Source organism: Symphalangus syndactylus, chromosome 7 (assembly GCF_028878055.3).
Source record: "Symphalangus syndactylus isolate Jambi chromosome 7, NHGRI_mSymSyn1-v2.1_pri, whole genome shotgun sequence".
In the NCBI taxonomy this organism is placed as follows: Eukaryota; Metazoa; Chordata; class Mammalia; order Primates; family Hylobatidae; genus Symphalangus; species Symphalangus syndactylus.
Genome location: NC_072429.2, coordinates 136,874,618 through 136,891,091, shown reverse-complemented (window position 1 = coordinate 136,891,091; position 16,474 = coordinate 136,874,618).

Here is a 16,474-nt window from a genome sequence, read left to right as displayed (position 1 = left end):
CGTGTGCATGTGTCTTTATAGCAGCATGATTTACAGTCCTTTGGGTATATACCCAGTAATGGGATGGCTGGGTCAAATGGTATTTCTAGCTCTAGATCCCTGAGGAATCACCACACTGACTTCCACAATGGTTGAACTAGTTGACAGTCCCACCAACAGTGTAAAAGTGTTCCTATTTCTCCACATCCTCTCCAGCAGCTCTTGTTTCCTGACTTTTTAATGATGGCCATTCTTACTGGTGTGAGGTGGTATCTCACTGTGGTTTTGATTTGCATTTCTCTGATGGCCAGTGATGATGAGCATTTCTTCATGTGTTTTTTGGCTGCATAAATGTCTTCTTTTGAGAAGTGTCTGTTCATGTCCTTTGCCCACTTTTTAAATATGACATTTTAACAAAAAATAAGAATATGCTGTAAGGAGCTCTATATGTGTTGGTTAATTTCACCTATGGAAGTCAGCTTAGACTCAGCCATGCTGCAGTAACAAATATTTTCCACAGCTCAGGACATTTCAACCACAAAGATTATTTTCTCACTCTTGCTACTTGTCTGTCATGGTTTCACTGTGGTTCTGTTCCCTATCATATTTATACTGGTTCCTGGGGCTGAAGGAGCAGCCTCTGCCAGTTGCAACAGCAGAGAGAAAATAGAAAGTGATGGAATCACATACACAAAAATGTCATGTGACTTCTCCTTACATTTCTTTGGCCAAAACAAAGTCTCATGGTTAAACCTGGTATCTGAGGCTGTATGATTATCTATAGAGAAGGGCAATTATTAATTCAAATAGCATTACAATTCACTACATTTTCAGTATACAGATGGATGAACGGAGACTGTATGAAACAACATAATTTGTTTGAGGTCCCAAGACGGGCAAATTTTAGAGCTTGGTCTAAATCCAGGCCTTTTGTCTCTGTTGCAAATAATTTTTCCACTAAGGTTCATTGCCTCTATTTGAACTTCTGTCCATCAATCTTTCTCCAAATCAAAAGAATACTAAATGATGTTGATGGTATTAATAGCATTTCTATATTAAATTAAAAATTTTAGTTAGGGTACAAGAAACATTTGGCTTTAGCTGGTATTCAGTGTGGTCTTTGTCATCGATTTAATAATATTCCAGAATGATCAAAGTCAGGAATCATCAGGCTTGAGCAATGAGGCTGCAGCAGTTAAGGTTTTCTACTGGATGGCAATGGGTCATCCCAAGGGCAAAGTCTCAGGCCAATGAGGAAACATACAGGAGAAAGACTCCTTTAAGAATCCCAGTTCCCTTTCTTATTTCTTAATCTGGTTCCTCTGGGCATTTCTGCCAAGGCCTATATAAAGTAGCTTTGGGATCAACTGTCAGTCTTGCAGATTCTGGTTAACTTATCCAAGTCCACCTTTAAAATGGACATACAATCCCTATTTGCTTAGTGCTGTTGCAACAATTAAATGACATAATTAATGTGAAGCCACTGGGATGATGTAGGCATTTAATAAATACCTCTGCCCTTTCATCTTCTTTTCCACTTTATAGATATACTTGACTGAGCTAGAGTGAAGCTAATAATAGTGACAAAAAGCTCTGGGGTAAGGGACAAGAGCCCTCATTCTCATCCTGACTGTGCCACTAAGGCACTGCATGATTGTGGGCAAGCCATATCTACTTTCTTTGCCTGTTTTCAATTTATTGTCTCTCAGTTTCAAATTCACCCTCTAATATGTTCTCAGAGACAATGGGTATGTTCCTTTAAAAATTTCTCCTTTACTGCCAGTGTGATGCTAAACCTTTGCAGTGGAGAGTGTTTGACAGACATTGAGGGACAGAGGGGCTTCTCTTGCCGGTGGTCAGTGGTGAGTATGAGAGATCTGATAGCACTTGTAGCAGTCCTGTGCCCTAATACACAGTCCTTTGGTGACCTCCCAGCCCCAGACTGGCCTGATATTCACCTAACCATGGCCCTCTCAACTCAGCAACTATGCCTTTCAGGCCTTTCATCCCTACTCATACCCCAATTCCCTTGGCTCACCCATCCCACTAGTTTGCCTTCTGTGGCCCGGCTAACACTCACAACAAGTACCCCAGGTTTTCTGTCCACTGTGGCTCTCTCTTCCTCTCCATACCTGCCCACTAGCTCCTTGTCCAGTAACCATGAACATGCACTGGTCTGGGCAACGAAGATCTTTCTTAGTCATCCAGTGGGATGTAACTGCACCTGCTGCAATGGGACCTGTAGCCCAGCATTGGAGAGGGTCCTCCTCGAATTGTTTTCCCCTTGGTCCTCTCCCTCAGCTAGAGAGCACCATATTATGGATTTATTTTTTTAGTCCTATAGTTACTCTTTTATCATAGCTTTCTAATTATTTATTTTCATCTACCCTATTTTAAGCCACTACATGGTGTCTGTCTCCTGATTGGTCCCAAGCTGTTATACCTTTGAACTTATGTTACCTTGAATATGAGCAAATTATATGAAATTTATTCTAAATGCATTCTGATTCCACTCTTCTATGACGTTTTCACCATATTGCAATTCATATTTTTATTCAATCTGATAATATATTCAGTATTCAAAATCTGAATTTAGTTTGCTTTTTCAATAAGACAAACAGTAACTAATTTCCCTCCCTGGGAAATACTACACTGATGTGATTTTTAAAGGAATCTAAAGTTTATTGAATAGGGTATATGTAATTGTAAAACATTTTTGTTTTTCTTGATAACGTGTTTTGTGTTTGAGATCGTCCAGAATAATGAACATCTGGTATTAGTAACTTTATAACATAAAAATAACCAACAAATTACAACCCACTGTACTGGGCAGGTGAGCTCAAAATAAACATATGTTGAATACACACTCTAGACACCAGTAAGATTAATCTTCTGCTATATGTTTTCTGATAAAAATCAAACAATACAACATAACTGTGTGTTAACAATAAGCAACATTTGGCATCAGTCTTTTTATATTTAAACATATTAATTATATTTGTGTAAATATGTTTTTTATCTAAATTTTACTTTGGATATATTTCAATGACTATAATAGCTTTAGTCTTGTTAGGCTAAAACATTATTTCTAGGTGTGTTTGTAGGTGGTTTTTGGATGACATCAGCAGTTAAATCAGTAGACTGAGTAGGCAGGGCATGGTGGCTCACACCTGTAATCCCAGCAGTTTGGGAGGCAAGGTGGCTCACACCTGTAATCCCAGCACTTTGGGAGGCTGAGGCAGGTGGATCACGAGGTCAGGAGATTGAGACCATCCTGGCTAACACAGTGAAACCTCATCTCTACTAAACATACAAAAAAATTAGCCAGGCATGGTGGCGGGTGCCTGTAGTCGCAGCTGCTTGGGAGGCTGAGGCAGGAGAATGGCATGAACCCTGGAGGCGGAGCTTGCAGTGAGCCGAGATAGTGCCACTGCACTCCAGCCTGGGTGAGAGTGCAAGACTCCGTCTCAAAAAAAAAAAAAAAAAAAAAAATCGGTAGACTGAGTAAGGAATATCCACTTCATTGTTGTGGGTAAAAGAATGCACATGGCCAAGCCAGAAAGTACTTGTCATAGTGTTCAAGATGTTATAACAAAATATAATAAACTGGTTGGCTTATAAATAATGAAATTTTTCTTCTCACAGTTCTGGAGGCTGGGATGTCCAAGATCGAGGCACCATAGATTCAATGTCTGGTGAGGGCTGTCTCTTCACTGTAACCTCACAGGGCAGAGAGAGGCAAGGCAGCCCTGTAAGACCAATTTTATAAGGATACTAATCCCATTCATGAGAGGTTCACCCTCATGAGCTAATCACTTCCTATAAGCCCTACCCAATTCCATTACATTGGTGATTTAGTTTTCAACATAGATATTTTTAAATTCTATCTTTAAAAACTTGCTGTCTCTTGACTTAAAAGTATACCTAATCCTCAAAAGCATTCATTTGTTAACTTATACATGTATTTATTTACCCATTCATTCACATACTTAAACCTTCATTGATGTATTATTTATTTATTCATATAATCTTCACTTATTCAACAGTAACTACCTATTATTTTCTTCATTCAGCAGGTATTTAATCAATGATGGCTTCATACTGTGTAATCACCTTATTAAATATCAGGACATACAGAGTATTTTGGCTATTCCCCTTTCCATTGGATTAGGCAGGTGGAGAATGGAAAGGGGGAAGTATTTTGGGTAATACACAACTTACAGACAATGAAGAGGAAGTTTCACTAAGATGGGCAGGAGGTCTCTAAATCTTGTGGCCTCTGTCAATGGGAAGGCTAGGACTAGGATTTGACCTTGTATGGACAATGAATATAAGGATGGGAGTTATGGCAAGACTAACAGAATGAATGTAAGCCAAGGTCCATGAAAGAAGGTGAGAACGAGAGTGCTCAGTAAGAAACACAAATCCAAAATCTTAAAGTAACTGTCTGCATTAACATTAAAGCTTGGGGTAAGAAGCTACAGGGAATTATTTTAAAATGGAATAAGCTTAGTCCATGGAGGGTGGTCCAGGATACGGACTTCCTTACCTTGAGATGATTTTAGTTTGTATACATAGGCATTTGAGACTGAAGTGTACTCACAGATCTGATATGGAAATGGATAGTGGGTGATATGGTTTTCCAGTGTCCCCACCCAAATCTCATCTTGAATTGTAGCTCCCATAATCCCCACGTGTTGTGGGAGGGACCCAGTGGGAGGTAACTGAATCATGGGGGCAGGTTTTTCCCATGCTGTTCTCATGATAATGAGCAAGTCTCACAAGATCTGATGGTTTTATAAAGAGCAGTTCCCCTGCACACACTCTCTTGCCTGCCACCATGTAAGATGTGCCTTTGCTCCTCCTTCACCTTCCTCCATGACTATGAGGCCTTCCCAGCCATGTGGAACTGTGAGTCCATTAAACCTCTTTTTTTTTTTTTTTCCAGAAATTGCCCAGTCTCAGGTATGTTCTTATAGCAGCATGGGAACAGTAGAGGAGTGGGGAAAAGACAGTCCAATAGGAAGTCACTGGATTTGATGGTTAATTTTTTGTGTCTACTTGCCTGGGCAAAGGAGTGCTTAGATGGCTGGTAAAACATTATTTCTGGGTGTGTTTGTGAAGTGGTTTTTGAATGACATTAGCAGTTAAATCAGTAGACTCAGTAAGGAAGCTATACCACACTGTGGTGTGTGGGCATCAGTCAATATGCTGAGGGTCTGCATAGAACAAAAGGGTCAGGAAGGGGTGCATTAACTAGCTCTGAGCTAGCCCCCCCCCCCCCCAATCTTCTCCTGCCTGTGAACACCAGCACTCCTGGTTCTTTGGCCTTCAGGCTCAGATTGAATTACACCACTGGCTGTACTGGTTCTTCAGCTTGCACATGGCAGATCATGAGACAACTCAGCCTCCATGATCACATAAGCCAATTCCTATAATAAGTAAATAAATAATTTGAAGATATATATATGTCCAGTAGTATACAGACATAGGTATACTATTGATTCTGTTTCTCTGTAGAGTCCTGAAAAATACAGGTGACATCTGTATTAGTTTTGTAGGACTTCCACAATGCGTCACCAGAAACTGTGTAGCTAAAAACAGCAGCAATTTACGCTTTCACAACTCTGAATGCCAGAATTCTGACATCAAGGTGTCAACAGAGTTGGTGCCTTTTGCAGGCTTTGAGGAAGAATCTGTTCTACAGCTCTCTAGATTCTGCTGGCTGCTGGCCACTCACGTTCCTTGGCATGTGGCAGCATAACCATAATCTCCATCTTTGTTTTCACATGATCTTCCTTCCATTTTCTGCATCTTACGGGGATATTCATCACTGAATTTAGATTTTATTGCCCTAATACAAGGTAATTGCATATTGAGATCCTAAATTATATCTGCAAAGACGCTTATTTCAAATAAGGTCATATCCTGAGGTTCTGCATAGATATACCTTTTAGGGGTCACAATGCAACTCACTACAACATTCTAAAAGTGTACAAAATAAAAAGATTTGAAAGTAAAATAAGTAGAAATACAATCAGGTAATACTTGGGTAGTCTGAATGTATCCAGGGACCATGAATCCAGATTCCCAGTTAGCGTTTAAGGGCAGGATTGACTTTCTTATGAAGGATTTCAGAAGAGCATATCTGGGCCACAGTACTAGACCAGGAACTAGGACTTGAGTGCAAATAGTTTATTGAACAGGTGACACTACAAATCACCTAAAGGTGAGTGGTAAGGCAAGTATAGGAAGGAAGTCGATACAAGGTGACTTATCAGACAACTAACACTGTGTGTAATGGGAGCTAAACCCCATGTGTACAAGACATGCAGGGTTAGTCCTGCTGAGAGGTAAGGAAAATGGAGTGTTTACATCCCATATTCCATCAGTCTTTGGATGAGAAAGCTGTATATTAATTCTGTAGCACTTTTGGCTTGTCACTAACGTTGGCAAAGTGGGCTCTGACAACTAAAGAAATCCCTTAGGCAAAGAAATGCAGATGCTGTTCCTTGGAAGTAGGGTCATTGTACACTGAAAAGGTCACGATGAAAGGGCATGAGCAGGCCACCAGCAGCATCTGCTATATGAATGCATAACACATTTGCAATAATGATTAGCTAATATTTTTATCTGTTGTTAATACAGTACAAAGGATAAGGTTAGGCAGGAAATATTAGAAAGAAAATACATTTGTAAATTGCATCAAACATATTAGAAATTCAATAAATGTTTCTTCCTTCCATTCTTCCCTTTTCTAATTTACATTATACTTATTTGCTTACATGACAGTTTTCCCCAGTAGCTTAACAACTCTTGGGGGATGAAATCCAGAAGCCTGCAGAACACTGTCTGTTTCATAGTAGGTGCTGAGAATACTTTAGTGCCTTTCTGCCCATCCTCTCTCCCCAGCTTAAAGCAAAATAATATGTGTAAAATGGGTGCCAAAGAAGACCAGGGAATTAATACTATTGTGATGGAAATCCAATGGCTTTCTTGTTAAATGTCCATTATTCAAGCCTATGGGCATCTTCGTGGGAGGCTCTGAAAACAGTTTTATATCCATTTGAGACTCTCATGGATGAAGATTCCTAGGGTGAGGTCCAGCCAGCAACTGCCTCATTAATGTATCCAACAGCACATGCAAATATCTGTAGCCTCAGTGTGTTGAACTCCAGAGGGAATTTCTACTACTGGGATGAGCTGTTTTGAAGGCAACAATCTTTCTAGTGTCATTAGGGTAAATGAGGTGGTAATGGAACTGCAGATTATAGCAACTTCAATAATTTAGTTCACACTCTTCCATCAGGGTAGCTTTTACAAACAGCCAGCATCTTTAATTGAAATGTAAATGAATGATAAAGTATGAAAAATGTATTATGAAAAGTAAAACATGGCCCAAATAAAAGATCAGAAATGAAAGGTTATGAAGTTGAGAAAATGAGTCTGAAATGTTAATTGCTTGGCAGGGAATAGTTCTCACCACCATCGCGAGGGTGGGGGTGAAGTGAGGAAAGTCCTTTTCCCCAACAGTCTGTGGAATTTGTCAGTGCCCTTTTGTTCTCTAGGCTGGAACAAGTGGTGTGTGTGAGCAGAGCCCTGACAACTTCCCCTCCTGGAGATCGAATCCGAGGAAAAGGAAAGGAAGTGGAATAAAAGAAAAGGATAGTGCTGGGAAAGCTGGGATGGGTAATGTTAAGGCTACTAGGACATGGTGTCCACCACCTTTTTTTTTTTTTTTTTTTTTAGATGGAGTCTCACTCTGTCGCTCTGTGACCTAGGCTGGAGTACAGTGGTGCCATCTCAGCTCACTGCAACCTCTGACTCCAGGGTTCAAGCACATTCTTTCTGCCTCAGTCTCCTTGGTAGCTGGAATTATAGGCACCCACCACCACGCTGAGCTAATTTTTGTATTTTTTAGTAGAGATGGGGTTTCACCATCTTGGCCAGGCTGGTCTCGAACTCTTGACCTCTCAGGGGATCCACCCACCTCGGCCTCCCAAAGTGCTGGGATTACAGATGTGAGCCACTGTACCCAGCCCCCTACCTTTTAAAAATCAGTACTGTGGATGACTAAAAATAGCCATCTATTTAAAAACTAGATAGAACATTAGCCGGTGCACATGTGAAAATCTTGTTGACCCATGTTATTCCCTTTATCATAGAAAACAGGCATTGCCTTCATCCAAACCTGAGTTAGAAAGAAGTTCATGATATTTAAAAGACAAAATATCATAGGTGCCTCCCAATTCCACCCCATTCCTTTACACGATGAGGGTGCCCACATAAGGAAAGGGAGCTGGGATCTATTAATATGTTAGATAGGCAGTCATTTCATTTTTTTCATATCCCGTGATTTTCAACTATGTTATTAGGGACAACACTGTGCTTTGAAAAGGGAGTGCATTAACTACCTATGACTACTACAGCAGAACAAATTACTACAAACTTAGTGGCTGAACATGGCAAAAATGTATCACCTTAAAATTCTGGGTATCAGCCATCCAAAATCAGCCTGAGTGGGTGTATTAAACCATTTTCACAGTTCTATAAAGAATATCTGAGAATGGGTAATTTGTAAAGAAAAGAGGTTTAATTGACTCACAGTCCCGAATGGTTGGGGAGGCCTCAGAAAATTTACAGTCTTGGCAGAAGGCAAAGGGGAAGTGTTTTAGTCCATTTTCATGCTGCTAAGAAGAAATATCTAAGACTGCATAATTTATAAAGAAAAGAGATTTAATTGACTCACAGTTCTGCATGGCTTGGGAGGCCTCAGGAAACTTATAATCATGGAAGAAGGCACCTCTTCACAGGGTGGCAGGAGAGAGAATGAATTCCCAGCAAAGGAGGAAGCCCCTTATATAACCATTACATCTTGTGAGAACTTACTCACTATCGTGAGAATAGCATGGGGAATACCACCCCATGATTCAATTACCTCCCACGGGGTCCCTCCCATCACACATGGGGATTTGGGGAACTACAATTTTTTTTTTTTTTAAGAAGGAGTCTCACTCTGTTGCCCTGGTTGGAGTGCAGTGGCACTATCTTGGCTCACTGCAACCTCCACCTCCCAGGTTCAAGCGATTCTTCTGCCCTAGCCTCCTGAGTAGCTGGGATTACAGGTATGCACCACCATACCCAGCTAATTTTTGTATTTTTAGTAGAAATGGGGTTTCACCATGATTGTCAGGCTGGTCTCAAACTCCTGACCTCTGGTGATTCACCAGCTTTGGCCTCCCAAAGTGCTGGGATTACAGGTGTGAGCCACCACACCCAGCAGGAACTATAATTCAAGATGAGATTTGGGTGGGGCCACAGCCAAACCGTATCAGGAAGCAAGGAATGTCTTACAGGGCAGCAGGAGAGAGGGAGAAGGGGAAAGTGCCACTTTTAAACTGTCAGATCTCCTGATAACTCATTACCAAGAGAACAGCATGGGAAAACTGCCCCCATAATCCAATCACCTCCCACAAGATTCCTTCGTTGACACATGGGGGGTTACAGTTTGAGATGAGATTTGGGTGAGGACACAAAGCCAAACCCTATCAGTGGGCTAAAGTCAAGGTGTTTACAGGGCTGGTTTGTTCTAGAGGCTCTTAGTGAAGAATCTGTTTCCTCGGCTTTTTCACCTTCTAGAGACTCCCTATAATGTAGCTCCATCCTTGAGTCACTCCAAGCTACTTCCATTCTTATTCTCTTACTCTTACCCTGACCCTCCTGCCTCTGTCTTCGAAGGACCCTTATGATTACACTGTGGTCACCAGGACAATCAGGATCATATCTGCTCTCAAGATCCTTAACTTAGTCACATCTGCAAAGTCTTTTTTTTCTTTTCTTTTTTTTTTTTTTTTTTACCATCTATGCTAACACATTCTCAGGTTCCAGGAATTAGGACATAGACATCATTGGGGGCCCTTATTCAGCCTGTCATAGAAATTTATTTAAATATTCATTTATCAGAGGTACTGACTTATAGGGAGATGCTGGAGTATTTGTGTTTATTTAAAACATTTGCCTGAGGCAGAGTAAAACAAAAGGGAAGGCAATTCTGCAAATAAATAAACACTCTGACTTTTTTATTTGGGGAAACTTCTGCTGACATAGTGGATGAGGAACAGATTGTAAAGTTTTTGCTTGTCTGAATAATTTAACCTCCTAATTATCAATACTAGACATCTGCAAATTTATTGACACTTTATGTCAAAAAGTAGAAGGCTAAATCAGAATGGATACTACCTTCAAGAAGTATGGTTTCAAGAGAAATCAGGGATTAAATAAATGCCTTCAGCATCACATGGCAAACACTAATTAGAGACAGATCTATAGAAAGGAGAGTAGAAACAAACAGAAGGGCTTGGTTAACTGTATCTTCACATGGGAAGGGTTGGTGAAGAGGCAAAGAGTCATAGAGAAATGGGTATTTCATCTTAGTGGAAATATAAGTTTACAAGCCAGCAATAAAGGGGAAGAGTGTCAAAAACAATACACTATCTAGTCCGCAAACTTCTTTGTAACATTTTGAAGGATACACATTGCAATCTGTCACATCTGTGCATCCCACCTGAGTAAGAAACTGATGATAGTCAGTGATAGTCATTAAACAAAGTGTCCAGTCGTGGTCTGGTCTGGATTCTTTGGTGAGTTTGATGTTGCTTTTTACTCTACATGGTCTGCACAGAGATACCCACTCTTGCTTCACAGCCTTTTATTACTAAGTGCAGAAATAAACACTGAAATTATAATTGACACGATTCGAGGCTGGTCAGTTGATTTCTGCTGAAGTTCCTGCCAGCAGACAGGATGCTCTGTGATAATAAAAATATAATTTTGGAGGCAGATGATTTTTGTCTGAGGGTGGATTTTGTTACTGAATGACCATATGATTTTGTACAAATTGCCTCACCTCTCTGCATCTATGATTTCCTAGTTGTGAAATGAAATTGTTTTAAAGAGAACATAATTACTTCAATGGAAACACTGATTTTTCACAGACAGCAAACATCAAAGCACCAGCTAATATTGGTTAATTATTATTGTTGTTATAGTGTCTGCTTTGGAAACAAAGTAAAACAAAGACCGTGAACAACACTAGAGACTGCAGATATTGCCATATTACTTCCAGAGATGAGGTACAATAATTTAAATAGTGAGCTGGGGGATATCTTTTCCTGTGGAGAAGCAAGTAGAGCTGATAGTCAGAGGCCAAAATTAAATGATGTTTCTAGAGTCTGGTGCTTTCGAGGGATTTCGGAGTCCTGGTAAAAACAAACATTCTTGAGGCCATGGATTATGGCTATGGCTTGTGTGTGTGTGTGTGTGTGCATGAAAGTGGAGGGAGAAGAGGTGGGTTGGGGAGAAAATCTTTATTTCTACAGAACAGGGGCAGGTCTTAGGACCTCTGGGTCAGTGCTACTTTGGCAACTGTGCTCAACCGTGGTGTGCTGTATGACAGTTGGCCTATTGATGTGGGCTGTGGATGTAAAATGTCCTAAATAGAGTGCTCTAAAAATGGGCAAAAATATGGTTGGATCAGAAACGAAATGGATGACCAAACCACAAACACGGAAGATCACATTGATATTTAGGATATAAGCAAAGACCTAGATAGACAGGAGAAGATGAAATGTGACCCTTTTACAAGGACATCTGTTTCATCAGAATGGAGTCACAGCCACAGGAGAGGAGCAGATTAGAGAGGAGGTCACAGCTTCTCTTCACCTATGACTTGACTGCCATAGATCAGCTTATTCCAATAGCCACCTGCAAACACCAGTCTTATGTGTGTTTCCATGCAACAGCACAACAGCAGCATCTAGCAAGGCCACAATAAATAGTAGTCCCAGTTATTCCTCATACCTACTAAATTTCCAACAAGGACAGTTCCAAAAATGAGATGTTCTCATTGTTGTTCTTGTTGTTGTTCTCAGGTAATCTGCAGAGTAGAGATCACTGGCATTCCTTCACCCCAGTGAGAAATCAACCCTCCTTCCTGACTCAGGTTATAATTTTGACCATTCCCACCTGCTGTTTTCTTTAGACATCTCTGGACATATAATTAATTTCACAAGCTCTATTGCTAAGTATTTACAATGTCAACCGTTGTTCAACAACAATGTTACTGGGACATACTCTGTGCTATGTACTGCATGCAATACTAGGGCTGTAGAAAGAATAAAACCATATTTTTAATCATCCGTTTCTGTAATAGCAATGCACAGTATTTCCAATAGGGAAGAAGAGAGTGATTCTCACACAGTAAGGAAGCTGACATGGTCACAGATTTTCTTTCATAGTAGTTCCATGCTTATTTCTCTCAGTGAATTCATAACTTTGTATATTTTTCCAAGCGTTAATCCTGACATAGAGTTTCTTAAAGAAGCTGGAAGAAATTAGACTGCATCAGATTGACTTGGACACATTCTATTTTCTCTACCATGGACCTGCTACGTTTTCTAACCATGGACAGACAAAGCCTGCCATCCGTGTCAGGACAGAGTCACTTACTGGCCTCAGTAAATGCTGAAACGAAAACCTCCTTATCCAAAAGAGCTAGTTGCTGGTGGCAAGAGATAAACATGGAGCCAGAAAAAAGAAGTACTGGTCTTATTTCTATTTCATTAACAGAGACCTAGAAAAGCCAGCTATTTTGTGTATGTCACATACCATTTCTTGTCTGTTCAGGATAATAATGCAAGTCTTTCAGCTTCACCCATTCAGAAATGATGACCATAAGTAATAATTCTGCTGTGGAATTCTTACAAGCAACTCTTAGCGTACACAATCACCAAATAGGCTATCAGTTTTGGTGAACATAAGCAAACAGCTTAGCTGTTAATTTAATGGTTCATTTTATGTGTCAATTTGGCTGGCCATGGAGTGCCCAGATTAAACATTACTTCTGAGTGTGCCTATGAGGGTGTTTCAAGATGAGATGAACATTCAAATCAGTGAAATCAATAAAGTAGACTGACTTTTTCGGTGTGGTGGGCATCTAATTTGTTGAGGATCTGAATGGAATGAAAGGCAGTGGAAGGGAAATTTCAACCCATTTTTGCTTACTACCTGGCTGCTTGAGACATCTCATATCATCTTCTCCTGTCATCAGACTTGGATTTATAACTTTAGATTCCCTGGTTTCCAGGGCTTTTGAAAAGATGTGGACTAAATGATACCGCCAACTTTCCTGGCTTTCCAGTTTACGGACAGTAGATTGTGGTACTTCTCAAGCCTCCATATAATCACATCAGCCAATCCACATAATCTGTCTATCTTTCTTTCTGTCCCTTACCATATCAATGGATAGATAGAGAGATAGATAGATAGATGAATAGATAGATAGATAGATAGATAGATAGATAGATAGATAGATAGATAGATAGATAGTTCTATCTAGGCAGAGAATACTAACAAGATCGATCAATCGTTCGATAGATAGATAGATAGATATCTAATAGATCTATCTATCTATTGATCTATCAATCTTTCTTTCTATCTATTTCTCTGATGAACCCTGATGAATACAATGGCCAGTCAGGACTTTTTGTAAAGGAAAGATGAATCACTTGCTTAATTGAATTTTCCATTCATTTGAAACCATCAGTTCATTAAAACAGCCTAAACCACACAAACAAGAAAGAATAAAATCTCCTTGGATGATCATCAAAGGAACCACAAATGTTTTGCCTGATATAGTTTTGTTTTAAAATATTTTTCCTTGCTTTGTTTGGCAGTGAGATTTCTGTTTTTTTAAAAAAATCTTATGAAGCTTCTGCATTCCTTCACCCCTACCTCAAGTTTTTGCATATTTCTTTTGCTTTTATTTTTCATTTTGGTGTGTCAGAAATAGGAAGCAGTCATGATGTACTAGATAAGTCTCAGGAAAAATAAATGAAGAGACAAATCAACAAAAAAACAAATAAGCCTACTCTTGCTCTTGGAAGAATTATTGTGATAATTAGTCATCATGCCTGTTCAAATGGCTTCCTTCCATCTGGACTGATATGGTTTGGCTCTGTGTCACCACACACATCTCATCTTGTGGCTTTCATGATTCCCATGTGCTGTGGGAGGGACCTGGTGTGAGATAACTGAATCATGGGGGTGGGTCTTTCCTACGCTGTTCTGGTGATAGTGAATAAGTCTCATGAAATTTGATGATTTTAAAAATGAGAGTTTCCCTGCACAAGCTCTCTCTCTTTGCCTGCTGCTATCCATGTAAGACGTGACTTGCTCCTCCTTGCCTTCTGCCATGATTGTGAGGCCTCCGCAGCCACATGGAACTAAAAGTTTATTCAATCTCTTTCTTTTGTAAATTACCCAGTCTCAGGTATGCTTTTATCAGCAGTGTGAAAATGGACTAATATAGTAAATTGGTATCAATAGAGTGGGGCACTGTTGAAAAGATACCCAAAAATGTGGAAGCGACTTTGGAACTGGGTAACAGGCAGACATTGGAATGGTTTTGGAGGGCTTAGAACAAGACAGGAAAATGTGGGAAAGTTTGGAACTTCCTAGAGAGTTGTTGAATGACTTTGACCAAAATGCTGATAATGATATAGACAATGAAATCCTGGCTGAGGTAGTTTCGAATGGAGATGAGGAACTTGTTGGGAACTGGAGCAAAGGTAACTCTTGTTATGTTTTAGCAAAGAAACTGGCTGCATTTCTCCCCTGCCCTAGAGATTTATGGAACTTTAAACTTGAGAGAGATGATTTAGGGTATCTGGCAAAAGAAATTTCAGAGCAGCAAAGAATTCAAGATGTGACTTGGGTGCTGTTAAAGGCATTCCGGTTTATAAGCGAAGCATATCGTAAAAGTTCTGAAAATTTGTACTCTGAAAATATGATAGAAAAATACCATTTTCTGAGGATAAATTGAAGCAGGCTATAGAAATTTGCATAAATAATGAGGAGCTAAATGTTAATCCCCAAGACAATGGGGAAAATGTCTTCAGGCATGTCAGAAGTCTTCACAGCAGCACCTCCCATCATAGGCTTGGAGGCCTAGGAGGAAAACATGATTTCATGGGCTGGACCCAGGGTCCCTGTGCTGTGTGCAGCCTAGGGATTTGGTGCCCTGTGTCCCAGCCACTCTAGCTGTGGTTGAAAGGGGCCAAGGTACAGCTTGGGCTGTTGCTTCAGAGGGAGGAAGCCCACCAAGCCTTGGCAGCTTCCACATGGTGTTGAACCTGTGGGTGCACAGAAGTCAAGATCTGAGGTTTGGGATTCTCTGCCTAGATTTCAGAGAATGTATGGAAATGCCTGGATGTCCAGGCAGAAGTGTGTTGCAGGGGTGGGGTCCTCATGGACAGCCTCTGTTAGGGCAGTGCAGAAAGGAGTGGAGTCAGAGCCCCCACACAGTGTCCCTACTGGGGCATTGGCTAGTGGAACTATGAGAAAAGGGCCACCATCTTCCAGACCCCAGAATGGTAGATCCACTGACAACTTGCACCATGTGCCTGGAAAAGCCACAGACACTCAATGCCAGCCCATGCAAACAGCCAGGAGAGGGCTATACTCTGCTAAACTACAGGGGTGAAGCTGCCCAAAACCATGGGAACCAACCTCTTGCATCAGCGTGACCTCTATGTGAGACATGGAGTCAAAGGAGATCATTTTGGAGTTTTAAGATTTGACTTCCCCACTGGATTTTGGATTTGCATGGGTCCTATAGCCCCTTTGTTTAGGCCAATTTTTCCCATTTGGAATAGCTCTATTTATCCAATGCCTGTACCCCCATTGTATTTTGGAAGTAACTCACTTGCCTTTGATTTTACAGGCTCATAGGCAGAGGGGACTTGTCTCAGATGAGAGTTTGGATTGTGGACTTTTGAGTTAATGCTGAAGTGAGTTAAGACTTTGGGGGACTATTGGAAAGGCATGATTGGCTTCGAAATGTGAATACATGAGATTTGGGAGGGGCCAGGGGTGGAATGATATGGTTTGGCTGTGTCCCCACCCAAATCTCATCTTTTAGCTCCCATAATTCCCATGTGTTATGGAAGGGACCGAGTGAGAGATAATTGAATTATGGGGGCAGGTCTTTTTCATGTTCTCCTGATAGTGAATAAGTCTTATGAGATCTGATGATTTTAAAAATGAGAGTTTCCCTGCACAAGTTCTCTCTCTTTGCCTCTTGCCATCCATGTAAGACGAGACTTGCTTCTCCTTGCCTTCTGCCATGATTGTGAGGCACCCACAGTCAGATGGAGCTATAAGTCCTTTAAACCTCTTTCTTTTGTAAATTGCCCAGTCTTGGGTATGTTTTTATCAGCAGCGTGAAAATGGACTAATATATGAATAATAAATATTCAGTCCCTGTGAATTTTTCTATTCTGAATATTTTATAGAAATGGAATAAAACGAATATGCCCTGTGTGTCTAGCTTCTTTCACTTAGCATGTTTTCAAGGTTCTTCTACATTGTGTCAGTACTTTATTCATATTTATGGGTAAATAATATTATATTGCTTAGATATACCATATTTAGCTTA